Here is a 15,007-nt window from a genome sequence, read left to right as displayed (position 1 = left end):
TCGTCGCCTTCTGACCAGGTTACGTATGCACGTTCAGTTTTCTACGATCTGGTCCGCCATCAGCTTCCACTTGATATGCGAGCTACCTTGGAGGCAGATATTTGTGAGGAGGAGGTTATGGATGTTTTGTTACATCTGCCCAAGGATAAAAGCCCTGGTTGGGATGGCCTCACCAATGAATTCTTTGAGTGCTTGGCTACCCAACTGGTGAAGCCATTGGTGGCTATGTTTCAGCAGGTTTGGGAAACAGGGGTCATGCCTTCCTCATGGAAAGAAGGCCTTATCAAATTGCTTCCAAAGGTTCCTTCGCCGTCAATGTTGCAACAGTGGAGACCAATTTCATTGATGGGTTCGATGTATAAAATCTTTTCCAAAGTCCTGGCGAATAGGCTCCACAAGCACCTTCCAGCTATTGTGCACCTCTTCAATATGGTTTCATTAAGGGACGCAACATTCTGGATAATATCTTAAATGTGCAAATGGCCATTGACTATGCAAGGCACTCTAGCCAGGAAGTGGTATTGATTCAGTTGGATCTGGAAAAGGCCTTTGACTATTTACATTGGTCTTTCATTGCTGAACTTATGTCTGCTATGGGTTTTGGTGCGCGGATGTCCCGATTGATCTACACCATCAGTGCTGAGGCTTCTTCGCGTGTTATGCTCAATGGTGGGGTTATAGAGCCATTTGTCCTTGCACGCTCGGTGAGACAGGGTTGCCCTTTGAGTCCTCTCTTCTTTGCCCTGGCGACTCACCTGGTTCTTTCAATGTTATCTTCAATGGCAGCTTCTGATCAGCTGGCCGGATTGTCTCTTCCTTTGGGGCAGCACTTCATTAGCCAATCTTTGGCTGATGATAGCTTTATGATTTTGCGTGCAGACAAGGACAACATTCGCAAGGCATTGGATGTTTGGACACTCTTTGGTCATGCTTCGGGTCTTCGCATCAATGCCTTCAAATCAGCCATTCTCAGCTGCACGGAGTCGGATTTACAGTCATTGGGTTGGTAGGGTCAGGTTGTTCCCCGTGGCTCCATTGTCAGGCATCTTGGGTACTCGTTGGGTGTTGATGTTCGGCCAAAGCAGCTACTAGAGTGGAATTCACAGAAACTGGCAGCTAAGTTTATGTATTGGAAGTCGCAAGCATGGCCCTTTCATGTCCGCCTCAAAGTGGCGCAAATAATTTTACTGCCAGTGCTCACATATTTCTTGCCATTGCTGCCCTGGACTCCTACTACTTTGAAGGCTCTCACTCGCCCTATTCGTTTCATGTTATGGAAAAAGGATTCATTGCACGCAGGTATTTCGTGGATTTCGTAGTCACATACATGTACCCCCAAACGCTTGGGTGGTGGGGCTATTTTGGATGTTGAAACTCATATGCTGGCCCTTCGTTGGTCACTTTTTCGCGCTATGTGCGTGGATCATCACCCGTGGACCATTATAGCCCATTATTTTTTGGAGGACAGCGGGCTTCGACATGGCAATACACAAATTCGGGGCTCCTGGTAGCATGTCCTTAATGCAGACTCTCGGTTTTCCAGCCCCGCCTCCTCTCTATTATTGCATTTGGTCAGCTCCTGGAAAGCGGTGCTCCAAAAGGCGAGTTGGCATCCGGCAGAGGACCGCTTGCATGCTAACTCCTTTCAACTAGAATTGTTGGCAGTCTCAAGATTACTTTCGTGGGAAGACAAACATGAGCTTCGACCAAAATTTAACCGCATGGCCCGTCTGGAGGCGTCTTCAATTGCGGACGCCACCCTTGCCAGTCGTAATGTCTTCGCATCGTTTCGTACGGCCAGGAGACTTTTCAGAATCCCATGTGGCTACCATGACTTATGGGAGCAGCTTCTGCTGGTGCTTCAGGACAGGCAACCTTTTCCTGCCCTTGCGGTGGATCGCCCTTGGCAGGACTGGGATCTTGCAGGCCGGTTGAGTCTGGAAAAGGCCTCTGCTAATCAGGTGTATCATCTTTTGATGAAAGATCATCAATGGCTGGTTGTTAAAGCTAATTCTGTATGGGGTTTGCGGAAATCTCAGTCATGGTGGAAGACAACGGTGATGGAGGGCTGGTTGAATAAGGCACCGTTCAAATCCAAGGTCTTTCTTTGGCGGGTGATGATTGGTGGTCTTCCTCTTGCCTCGGCCCTTTCTAAGCGTCGAATCTCGAATGGTAATTGTTTCTTTTGTACCACTACTGTGGAATCGGCCCGGCATCAATTTATTTCTTGCCCGCTGGCCAAGAGGATCTGGTCGCTCTTGTCACAAGTTTGGCGTACAGTGGTGGGGCCCTCACTCACCCCTTTCGATTGGGTTTTTGCCCCACCAAAATACCCCACTCCGCCACAGTTGCATATGAAGATCTTGTTTCACTTCTTCAGATTCTGGGGATGCTAGCACAATTGGACCACTCGGAATGCCTTTCTTTTTGATTCCGCCTCTAATGTACCGAAACACATTGCCCGGCTTAAAGGTCTCTTGCATTGGCAGATAGATCTCATTCGGCACTCGGACTTGCTCCCTCGGGAGGACTTGCTTACCTGGCATATGGCAATTTCCGCTGGGTGTTTGCCATCAATTGTCTAACTTTTATGTGGCTTAGTACTGGGATCTTATACGTTGGCTTAGAGCCCTCGTGTATCTTGTAATCATGAAAACTTGTACTCTTTTTTCGTAATTAATACAATTACCTTTTACGGAAAAAAAGAAGAGAGAGAGAGCCATTGCTGCTACAACAATTGACATGCCATTTCTAGCTAGTAAGAGATCCTCCATGATAACATGTCCAAAATAGATTATAGCAGTAGTGACAACAGTTTGAGGGTTGTTTCAGCCAAGCCTTAAGGACATCATATTCGGGGTGTTTCATCAGTGGAGACAACTTTCATTCATGGTTGTCTAGATGAGGCAACAGTTGATCTCTTTCATTTTCTCGTGATGGAAGTCTTAATTTTCTCTCCCTTCAGCATTCTCTCTCATCCTCTAGCCTGTTCTCATATTTTCTCAGCAATTTTTAGCAAAATCAGCTATTGGAGGTGGAGATTTTGAGTAATCTCTAGTGTAACCCTAATTTAGGGCAAAGATTAGGATTTAACAATCATCTCAGGAAGTGTACATAGAAATTGAAGGCCTAGAGACTTGAAATTTAGTCATTGAAATTGAGATAATTTTAGGAGATTCAAGTGGCCATTCAGCCAAACAAACATTTGGGGCTGAATTTGTCACCCAACGAGTACAATTGAAAGCCAACCAAGGGACAAATTAGTTTGAAGGCTTGTTAGTCATTTATGACTACAAGAGGCGATTGGAGAGCGAAGGAGATTTAGGGAATCTCATTGTATTCCATTTAGATTGCACTTCAAGATAAAGAAATATTGTTAGGGGCCAACCAGCCATCCATTGTTCAAGATTAAGTAGCAACATTTGCATTTTCAGTTTATGTGAATTTAATGCTTGCTGTAATTGTTGATTAATCATGTCATTACCACCCTCTTCGAGAAGGAAGGTTGTTTGTAACTTCATAGCTCAAAGTGGCCATTGTAGGTTGCTTCTGTTGAGCTAAAAATGCATTAGCTTTATTAAAATACTCTGAAAACTTAATTAATTAATGAACTAAACTTTTTATTAAAAAGAAACGTGTTCTTAGAGAGTGTTTGGATCTCATAAGTACAATCCCTAATTGGGAGAACCAAAACTTTCTATTAATAGGCATGATGCCCTCCACTTAACCATAATCTCGTTTTGCAACTTGCAGGTGCCAAAGCTTTATTGTCCACACCATGTACACGGAGGATATCTCAGTAGAAGCTGCCCATCATTGTGTTCTACCATCAGGTGTGTGTTTGTTAGCCATTCCTCGCAGATTCGGACTGTTTCCAGCCCTCATCTCCTTGCTCTCCATCAAGGCGGCTGTAGTCTATCCTCCCTTTGAGTTTGCGTTTATTGCGATCTTCATCCGAAACTTTGTATTTAGAGTTGATTTTGTGAAGAAAATTGCTAGGGTTTGCACTGAGGATTTACAGAATGTATGACTACGACAGAAACACAAAGAGACAGAGACAGACACAGAGGGAAAAACTCAAACCCTAATTGAAAACTCAAAACTCAAACCCTAAACGCAAAACTCAAAACTCAAAACTCAAACACAAACACAAACACAAACAAAAGAAGGGAGAGAGAGAACACAACTCTGAAGTGAATGAATGCTGCAAATGAATGTAAGAGTATATAGTGTGCTGAAGGGCAGAGCAATGTTGGAGTGTGACGTCCATCCGAGATGGATCCCAAGTTTGTGACCACCAGTCGGAGAGTGAAGAGAGAGGAAACTGCAAGATGCTAATATCAGGAGCTGCTAGAGACAGAGGTGACAGTTGCAGAGTGGGGAGATGACACCAGGCGGCTCTAGAAGGATGCAAATGCAGGCTGTAGGATGTCACCTGATGTTGGAGATGCTGGCGATGACAGCTAGAGGCCAAACGCAGCCTGGGAGATGGCGCTTGACATTGGGCGACAGCTGGAAGAAGGTGCCAGGGCACTACGAGGTTGGAGGGAGAGGTGGCAACAGTCGCGAGGGTTGGACAGCCACGTGGAGGTAGATTGATGGCTGAAATCTGCACTAGAGAGTGTGAAACTTGCGTAGATAGAATAAGGCTGAATGGGGGCAGCCTGTCTATTTATAGATGTGGAAGGGCGCCCCAAAAATTAGGGCTTCCATTGAACTCTCTCAAACAGCTCCCTGTTTTAGGGTTTTTACTTTAAAAGAGCATTTTTTAGTGTGTTTTGGGGCTGTTTAAGAGGCTAATCAACAAGTAATGCATGTTTTAGCTCAACAGATTTGCTGTCGCCAACAGTAGGTGACTAGTTTCTTGGCTGTGTTTTGTCCTCCCAGCTGCCACCCAGCCTTTGGACGTAATCCTAGTGCTATGTTTCACCTTCTTTGCCGCCGCCTAACCTATTTGGAGCTCCCTAGTGCAGCATTTTGCTGTCTACAGCCATCGCTAGTTGCCATGTTATCATTGTGGTTGCATTTGGAGGTTTATATCCATCCTTTGCCCCTTTGTCATTGGTCTGGTATCCTATTGCTGCATTTGTTGTTGCTAGGCACATTCTGAGGCTATTGCCTTTCGGGATCGGTTAAGCATGAGGCACTTTCCGGCTCTCATACTCAATGGGAGTTCGGAGTTAGTATTCTTCTCTGCATAGTGTGTATGCTGCATTGAGTATTCTATTCATTATTCATTTATTATGGTTCACTATGTTCATTGTCTCTACGTTAGCCTAACCCTAATTGTGTTCTCTATTAGTCTGTGTGTTTGTCATATGATTGTTTTTGTGTTTTTCGTGGTAGAGCATTTCTTTATATGGTATCAAGCTAGGTACTCACTGAAGAAATTCGATCGGAAAGCTCATCGCAAAATCAAGAACTACAAAAGGAAAGATGACATCAAACACTTCCATGCCTACTCAGTCTTCAAAGGAGCCTATGTTGAGAATTGAGTAGGAGTGGCATTCATTGCTAACTCGGCAAGGTCCAAACGTGGTGAGAGATCCTTTTGACTACATTGGAGACATGTATCATTATTCCATCACATATGAGGAATTGTAGTTGATCTTGGCTCGTAGAGTAAAGAACTCTGAGGAGCTACATTGGAAAGCCTTTAAACAAAAGTTGCCTGAAGAAGATGTACTTGATTCTTTCTCATTAGATGTTGCGCATAAATCTGATGATGTTGTATGGCCATTGGGATCTCCATTAGGGATGGGCCCTTCTCTTGGAGAAGGAGATCTAGAGTATGTTCCCTTCTTTTAGTCTCTCTCTTCTACTTGGGTGCAAAGTACATAAGTTTCTACTTATTCATTCTTCTATTTTTTTTTCTTCACCGCTCTTTGTAGCATGTTCATAAATATCAAGATGGGAACTTTGTCATGAGAATGTGAAATCTTAATGCTTTGCTTAGCATTTTATTAAAAGTTAATCAAATGTGCAAATGTAACTTACACATGCGAGATACAAGTTAATTATTTAATCATATGGGACCTAGGACCTTGAGATATAATTTGGTGCTAAAGGTAAAAGTTGTAATAAGTTATGCGTGATGGGTACTAGGTGGTACTTGGTGTTGGATTTGGGCCTAGACTAATTTATTGGCCACTAATATTAATGTTGGTGACATTAGAAACTAGGCATTAATTAATTAATTAATGGTGGTCTAAGGGTCAATAACAACTTAGGGATACTTGGGAGACAAATTGGCCTAGCCAATTTAATTATTGATTGATGAAATTATTTTTTGGACTCTAAAATAATTATTAAATTATATTTAAAAATTAATATTCTTAAAATTAATTTAATAAGTTGGATAATGCTGAAAAATGGAACTAGAAGGTTGACACTTAGCAAAACTTGCCCATGCAAGTGGGAAAAACTTTTTGAGAATGAAAGTGTTAATTTAGCCTTGTGCATGCTATGAGAGAGAGAGAGAGAGAGAGAGAGAGAGAGAGAGAGTTTTTAGCACTTAGCAAAACTTGCCCATGTCAGTGGGAAAAACTTTTTGAGGATGGGAGAGAGGGTCAATCCAACCTTTTGAGAGAGAGAGAGAGGGTTTGAATGGATATTGTTCGCTCCACTGCGGCTGTCCTTTTTGTGTGATATTTGTAGTTTATAGTCTTAGAGGCCTTTCGGCTTGATTTGTGTTTGTTCTGTTTTTCTTAGCTGACCTGATGGTTTGATGTAAATATTGCCATTTAATTCAATTATCTTCATGAAAAAAGAGAGAGAGAGAAGGTTGCTATTGCTGTTGCAATAGTTAACATGCCATTTTTAGTCAGCAGGAGACCCTCCAAGAGTTGGTGACATGCCCAAAAGAGACTATAGCTCTAGATGATAGTAGTTTGAGGGTTGTTTCAACTAGGCAATATCATATTTAGGGTGTTCATGAGTGAAGATAGCTTTCATGGTTGTCTAGACAGGGCAGCAACTAATTTTTTCCATTTTCTTGTGGTGGAAGTTTGAAATTTCCTCTCTTCAGCATTCTTCTAATCCTTTGGCCATCTCTCAAGTTATCTCAGCAAAATCATCCATTTGAGTCATTAGAGGTGGAGATTTTGGTTAATCTCTTTTGTAAGTCCGAATTTACAACAGACATTAGGGTTTGACAGCTACCTCAAATGCTTGCTTAGAATTGAGGGTCTAGGACTTGAATTCTAGCAGCTGAAATTGAAGAATTTCAGGGAGATTCAAGAGGCTAGCCAAGGAATATCAAATTTGGGGCTAAATTTGTCTCTCAAGGAGCAGGGTGAAGGCCAATCCCCGAGCAAACCAAGAGGCTTTTTGAAGGTGAGTGGGAGTGCCTAGGCAGTATTTAGCAGTGGAAAGTGTAGAGAGAGTGGAGACTCGAGTTGGGTGTGGCACACACAGAATCAAAGAATGTATTTATACTTAGGGTATGGTACACTCACACCCGCAAGGGTGCAGTCACATGTACAAGTAAATATATACACGGGAAGTGTAGTGGAAGGCCTTTACACCCAACAACCTCCCACTTAAAGGTCTTGAGCAAACCTTTAACCAACTCCCACCGGACAAATGCAATGCTCATATTGAGCCTTTGCAAGACTCTTAGCGAGAACATCTGCAGGGTTATTTTGTGTTTTGATCTTAGTCAGTGTGACTAGACTATCAGCCAAAACTTGTTTGATAAAGTAATACTGCACATCAATATATTCGGCACATGCATGAAACATGGCATTCTTAGCCAAGTATATAGTACTCTGGATGTCACATCGAAGTACATGTATTTTGGTGGGCAGCCCAAAATCCTTGACCAAATGACCAAGCCAAATAGCTTCTTTCGAAGCTTCAATGGCTGAAATATATTCAGCCTCAATGATAAAAAGTGCTACTATCTTTTGCAATCTAGAGCACCAAGAAATTGCCCCACTGGTCAAGGTAAATATGTACCCACTAGTAGACTTGTGAGTATCCAAGTCACCTGCCATGTCTGCATTACAATATCCTTGTAGATCTAACGTACTCTTTCCATAGCAAATACATTTTCTTTGTGTGCCCCTAAGATATCGGAAGATGCATTTCACTCCCTCCCAATGTGCTTTGCTAGGATTTGACATAAACCTGCTCACAACTCCCACTGCATGAGCAATGTCAGGTCTAGTGGAAACCATAGCATACACGAGTGACCCACAAGCTAAAGCATAAGGAATACCCTTCATACAGCTAGCTGCCTTCTCATCTTTTGGGTAATTTGCTTTGCTAAGCTTAAGGTATGGTGGTAATGGAACACCAAGTGGCTTAGTATCTGCCATAGAAAAACGATCAAGTACTTTGCTAATATACTTTTCTTGTGAGAGAAATAATAGGTGCTGCTCTCTATCTCTTATCACATGCATGCCCAAAATGTGTTCAGTTGCACCCAAGTCCTTTATGGAAAAGGCTGAATTCAGCTATCTTTTTAGTGCATGGCTCTTATGCTTACTAGCAAAATATCATCCATGTAAAGCACAAGGATAATACTGTTTCTATCATCAACCTTCTTTCTATATAAGTAGTGATCTGCATTGCTTCTTTTAAACCCATGTGAGAGCATGAAGGAATCAAAATTTTTATACCATTGTTTAGGAGCTTGTTTTAAACCATACAAGCTTCTCTTAAGCCTACACATCAAATGCTCCTTTCTTGGCATAACAAAGCCCTTTGGCTATTTCATGTAAAGCTCTTCTTCTAAAGCACCATGCAGGAATGCAGTTCTAACATCCATTTGATCAAGCTCAAGATCCATAGATGCTACAATAGTAAACAATATCAAAAGAGTGGTCATTTTGACAATAGGTGAAAAGACTTTCTAAAAGCCAATCCCCTCTTTCTATGTATAACCCTTAGCCACAAGCCTGGCTTTGGATTTGGGTTTACCATCCACACACTTGATTTTATAGACCCATTTGTTAGGAATAGCTTTCCTATCTTTGGGCAATGGAACCAAATCCCAAGTATCATTCTGATACAAAGACTTCATTTCTTCTTGCATAGCTAGCTTCCACTTTTTCTTTAACTCACATGATAATGCTGCTTTATATATGAGAGGCTCACCCTCATCTGTAAATAAAATGCAGTCCAAAGAGCGATCAAATCTCTGTATAGGTCTCGTGACATGTGTAGACTTTCTCACCCAATGATTAGTGTTATCAAGTAATGGGTCCACATCCAAAGGATGTCAATGACCTCATTATTTGGTTGTTGAACTGCATTTTCAGGTGGCTGTAATTCATTTTCAGCATGCTGATTTTCAGGCTTTTGTAATTCATTTTCATCATCCCTTTGCTGCCATTTTCATCTGACTCAATAGTGACACACCGATTATCAAAACCAGCATCAAGTGGAGCTGAATTTTTAGTGGGCTGATGGCAGTTCAAGTGGCTGACCATACTGAAATTTCACTTTCTTTTTGTCTAAATCACTAGATGTGGCATTTTTCAGCAGCTTTTATTCATTAAATACCACATCTCGGCTGCATAGTACCTTTTTCATGCTTGAAACCCAAATTTTATAACCCATTTCACCTTCATCTCCATAACCCGTGAAGATGCCTCTGAGGGATTTCATGTCAAGTTTGGTTTTGCTATCAACAAGTACATGTACATAGCATTCGTAGCCAAAAACCTTTCAGTGGTCATATGAGGCAGGTTTGCCAGACCAAACCTCTTCAAGAATGCCACTTTCAAGTGCACGAAAGGATATTTAAGGTAATTCGCCAACCAAACCACATATTATTAATGCGAGTTGTTTGATATATTTTTATATCGTTTAAGATTTAATCATTCTTTAATGCTCAAACAATTAAAATTGCATGGGAAGGAGGATTTATGAAGTTCTTGCCAATATCAGATCTTAAGGATCTATTGTTTCGAGTAGAAAGTTTATTTGGCAAATCGACCTAAAATATCATAGTTTATTTTTTTGCTATTTTGTAGATATAATTTAAAATTAATATCAGTGTTTAGGCATTTTAGCTATTCTTAAACTCATTAATTCTCATATGATTTAATATGGCTAAAGAAAAAGAAAAAAATTCCATACAGGGGTTTCGGATTAGCTTATTTGGTAGAGCAAATATGGAGATCGGTTGCAAATATGCGCCATGGTTTTGAGTGTCTCTCCCCAAAACAATTGTGCGAGATTAGCTATGGATAGCGTGCATTGAATAGTGAGATTCATTCGCTCAGCCACACCATTAGATAACGGATTAGAAGGAGTTATAAACTCCTGTTTAATTCCATTGACATCACAAAACTTATTGAACTCTTTAGATATATACTTTGCTTAATTGTCTGTTCTTATGCATTTTAATCTTAAACCCTTTTGAGGACTAAAAAATGCATAAAATCTTTTAAAGGTGTCCAATGCCTTGCTTTTTTGCTTAAGTAAGTAAATCCATAGCTTTCTAGAATGGTCATCAATAAAAGAGACAAAATAACAGAAACCACTATGAGTTTTTATTGGCATGGTACATACATTAGAATGGACTAAATCCAAAATATGTGTCTTCTTGGAGGCTCCATGAGAGTATGGACTCTTTACACGCTTTCCTAACACACAGTCATCACAAAAGTCAAGCGTTGAGTTTTTCACATCAACTCTGTCAAGTGAAGAAAGTGCCTATAAATCCTTTTGGCTCATGTGTCTAAGATGCTTGTGCCATAACTCCATGTATAAGTGCACTTTTGCAATAAACTTTCCGGGGAGTGCCTTGCAGTGAAGATAATATAAAGTTCCGTTTTTGCCGCCTTTGGTGACTAGCATAGATTCTTTTTGTATCTTCCACATTCCACCACCAAAGGTGGTGAAGTAACCCCTGCTGTCTAACTGCCTTGCAGAAGCAAGCTCTTCTTAATGCATACCTAACATCATGAAGAATCAAATTTTGTCTATTTTTAAGAGCTAAGTGTATGGTGCCTATTGTAAAGAAATACTCTGACATAGAAACATAAATAACAATCGTACGACAAAGCACAGATTGATAAAAGAACTCAGTTAGGGTTAGGGTAACTCAGAGACAATGAACACAGAAAATAATTGAAGTGATATAACTGCTGAATATACAATGCTCATGCAGCAAACACACTATGCAGTGAATGAATACTGAACCTTGAACTCTTATATCTCAAGGATCAGGGTAGGAGTAATGAGTTGGAGAGTGTGTCTGAAACCGGTCTATGACTCACATAAAGCGATAGTTTCTTCAATTAATACCTGGTCTTTACACACACACATAAGCAGAGACCTCACTCCCTCGCTCAACACCAGATTGGTCCTGAAGACCGACGCCCCTCTCGGTATTTCTTTATCAATTAAAATATGAAAAATTACAAAAATGATAATGTTCCAAAATACATAACTTGTGAACAGTTGGTTTTCATCTCTTCTGAGTAAATCCCAGCCGCATAAGAATAGTACAACATGTCCAGATCAACATCCCTTTTAGGAAAGCATTTTTTGTGGCCAAAACTCAATGATTCCTGTGCAGAATTGTAGTTTGCAGATCTCAAAATTCACTGTTCTTACTATCTAGCATGTCCAGAATTCACTGTTTTTACTATCCAGCATGTGTAGAATTCACTGTTCTTACAGTTTAACATGTGACTAAAACTCAATGACTCGTGTGTAGAATTATAGTCTGCAGATCTTTGAATTCACTGCTCTTATTGTCCAACATGTCCTACGTTTTCTGTGACCAATACTCAATGATTCATATGTAGAATTTCAGAGAAAACACAGAATTGTATCTTCGATGGAATCAACCTATCATGCGAAGCATTTCCTTTGAGAATAGAGAGAGAGTTGATCAGAGGGAGCAAGCTCTACCTCCGTACTTGAGTCAGAGACGTAGAAGTACTCTTCATGATTGATTTTCTTGCAGCAATCAGCCCTCAGCACCTCAAAACTTTATTCTCCCATCTGCCCCTTATGCCTATTACGTTTTTTTTAATGCTCTCTCTCTCTTTTGGGAATTTGTGCCACACGACATACATACACCAATTTTCTTGTTTAAACCTTCTGGTCTAAAATTCTCCACGAGATCGATGTAAAATTTGACCTTGGCACAAACCAAAGAATTAATCCTCGTGCAAAAAGGAAGATAACGACGTGAACAGATTCTGGGGTCTAAAAATAGCAACTCCCTAAATTTTAGGGATGGTGACTCCTGCATTCCTCAAGTTGTTCTGAGCAACTTTTATCATTGTGACCACGCCAAAAAGTGTAATGTGGCTCAGTTACGGTGACTTTTATTCCGTGAGTATTCTCACATGTGCATCTTCAGTCTTGGCCAAGCTCATTGTCCTGCAACATCTCCAGTGACACACAGTCAAACCACTGGCATTCTATTCTTTAGTGCCCATTCAATATGGAACCAGTCCTAAGGCTCAGACAAACCATTAGTCCGATTTGTCCCAATGGTTGTCTCTTCTGGCCATGCAAAGATCTCGGCTTATTCCAAGAGAACTCTGGGGGTAAGAAGCAAGAGCAACAAAAGAAAAGAAAAATAAAATATTTATATAAGTAAATAAGAAAAGCAACTGTAAAAAGTATCACCACTCGATGATAGTGTCATACTTTGAACGGATCTTGAATCGCGGCAAGGTAGCCTCCAGATATCGAATACCAGCAAATGCAGTAGTGAGAAGTTGGATTTGATGCAGACAACAGTGAGGAGAGAGAAAGACTAAAAACGCAGGCTGCAGGAGAGGAAAAGACTAAAAACGCAGGTAGGACAGTCTGTAGGAGAGAGAAAGGCTAAAAACGCAGGTTATAGAAGAGAAAAAGACTAAAAGCGTAGGTAAGACAGCTTGCAGGAGAGAGAAAATTGCCAAATGCAGGCAGAACAGCTTGGCGACAACTTGGAGGAGCTGGCAATTGTTGGAGAAGAGAGAAAACTGCCAAACACAAGTTGCACATGATGTGGCAGGCAACACGGCAGCAGGTCTATGCAGGAATAGGAGTCGCTTGACTGGGATCAGCTCCAAACTGTGTGAAGAGGGCTGGAAATTAGATGCCAATTGATGTAGATAGCAATGGACAGCTTCTGCCAAGATGCCCTCCGCAAATGGGGTGTGGGCAGCAAGCTGAAACACTTGAAATCTGCAAAAATGAGATTGTGGGTTGAATGGAGGGCAACATATGTATTTATAGAAAGTTTGGGCCCTCCCAAGTGTGTTTGTGCTTATGGGACATAGAAACCCTCTAGGATCGCGTTTCTTTTAAATAAACAAGGCTTCTTCATTAATTAAGTAAGTTTTCCGGCTATTTAAGTAAAGCTAATGCATTTTTAGCTCAACACCTGCTCCTTCAATATCACATGCATGGTTATTCCCTAGGTAAACTTTTCCAAGGTTACTTGCTGCATAAGAAGAAAAACACTTCAAAGATGGAGTTATATGAAATGAAGTACCGCGGTCAACAATCCACGATTGTGACAAATCATCATGAGTAGATAAAAAGGCATCTATCACATCCCTTTTAATGATATACATCTCTTCCACTGTCATAGCATGTGGATTTGAAGATGCAACTAGCAAATCAACATCTTTATTTTCTTCTAACTCCTTTTTAATAACATTAGATACCACATTTGCCTTCCCTGTTTCTTTAGGGGTAGAGCTGCCATCTTTCTCATTCTTTTCGCCTTTTGCATTAGCTTGCTTTTTGCGTTCTTGCTCCTTCTTATAGTACTTTCAATCGGGCTTTTTATGCCCTTTGTGTCTGTCCACACTGATAGCAAGTAACATCTTGCTGTTTTTCCTTGCTTTTGCTGCGATTTTTGTTCTTATTTGCAGCATTTTATCTTTTTTCAGTTGGTCCTCTTACATTGTAGGCTGATCCACAGTTTTTTCCACTTGCCTTGCGTCTAATCTTCTCATTGAGAATAGAATCACACACACCATCAAATGTTAAGCAAGGGTTGTTGCTCAATGACACAACCAATGCTTCCCATGAATTTGGCAAAGTCATGAGCAAGAGGATAGCCCTTAGCTTAGGATCAAAAGCTGACAAGCCTGCATCCTATAATTGACTCAAAATACTTGTGAAAGCATTTAAATGCTCTAAGGTGGGCTTAGACTCATCAAGCTTCAAGTTGACCAACTTTTGCATGAGATGAACCTGATTGATAGGAGTCGTATTCTCATATGTATACAGCCTTGACTTTCTCCCAAACTGCATATGCAGTGGTGAGTCCCTTGATATCAACAAAGATATCATCTGTGATTGCCATTTTGACATAAGTGATGGGCTTTCTTATTCATTTTAGCCCAATCCTCATCTGACACAGCAAAAGGTTTAAGTTTTGCCAAAGTATCATCACAATCCTTCAAAAAAAGTATACCTTGCATATAATCTTTCCAAAGATCAAAGCCATTGCTATCAAGTTTGCGAATCTCCAAAAGATTCTTTGTGTCAAATGTAGATGCATTGCTAGCCATTTACACCAATAAAAAACTGCAATAAAATGCTGAATACTTTCAATCAATAGCAAGGTTGTTGAATATAACAGCAAGTATTCAAACTTGAACTTCCAAAGGTGCCCAAGAAGTAGATATTATACTGCAATTTCAGTCCCTAGGGCTGAATACAGCATATACATGAACCAAATTTGATACATATGCATAAAAGACAATTCCCACTTCAATAATACATCACCATAATGCTCAAATGTAATAACCCAAGTGCTGTATGTACCACTGTTTCACTGCACAATGAGCATTTAGCAATACATGTACCAAGAGAAGCTGCCCTTTTACAACATTTAATACATCCCAAGTTCAAATTTCTCCCACTCAGCAGTGAATCTGCTGTAATTTCACTGTCAAAGCACAAATTGGCTCAAAATGCATCACCGATGCGAAAAGCCCCAAAATTCTTACAATAAATCTGCTCCAATTGCATTAATACATCATCCCGAGTGCCAAATATGGGCAAATGTTGCAGAAACTTCACAAAT

The 15,007-nt window shown here is 40.6% G+C and overlaps 1 protein-coding gene across 1 annotated transcript in view; it reads left to right on the top strand.

Annotated features, from left to right (window-relative positions):
• The window catches only part of LOC148013529 (uncharacterized), an 80,549-nt gene that overhangs the window by 18,934 nt on the left and 46,608 nt on the right, over positions 1-15,007 (top strand). The window lies entirely within an intron of this gene.

This window comes from Lygodium microphyllum, chromosome 26 (genome assembly GCF_053477565.2).
Source record: "Lygodium microphyllum isolate KBCC chromosome 26, Lygodium_microphyllum_v1.1.10, whole genome shotgun sequence".
Classification (NCBI taxonomy): domain Eukaryota; kingdom Viridiplantae; phylum Streptophyta; class Polypodiopsida; order Schizaeales; family Lygodiaceae; genus Lygodium; species Lygodium microphyllum.
This window is presented reverse-complemented; position numbering and strand designations above follow the sequence as displayed.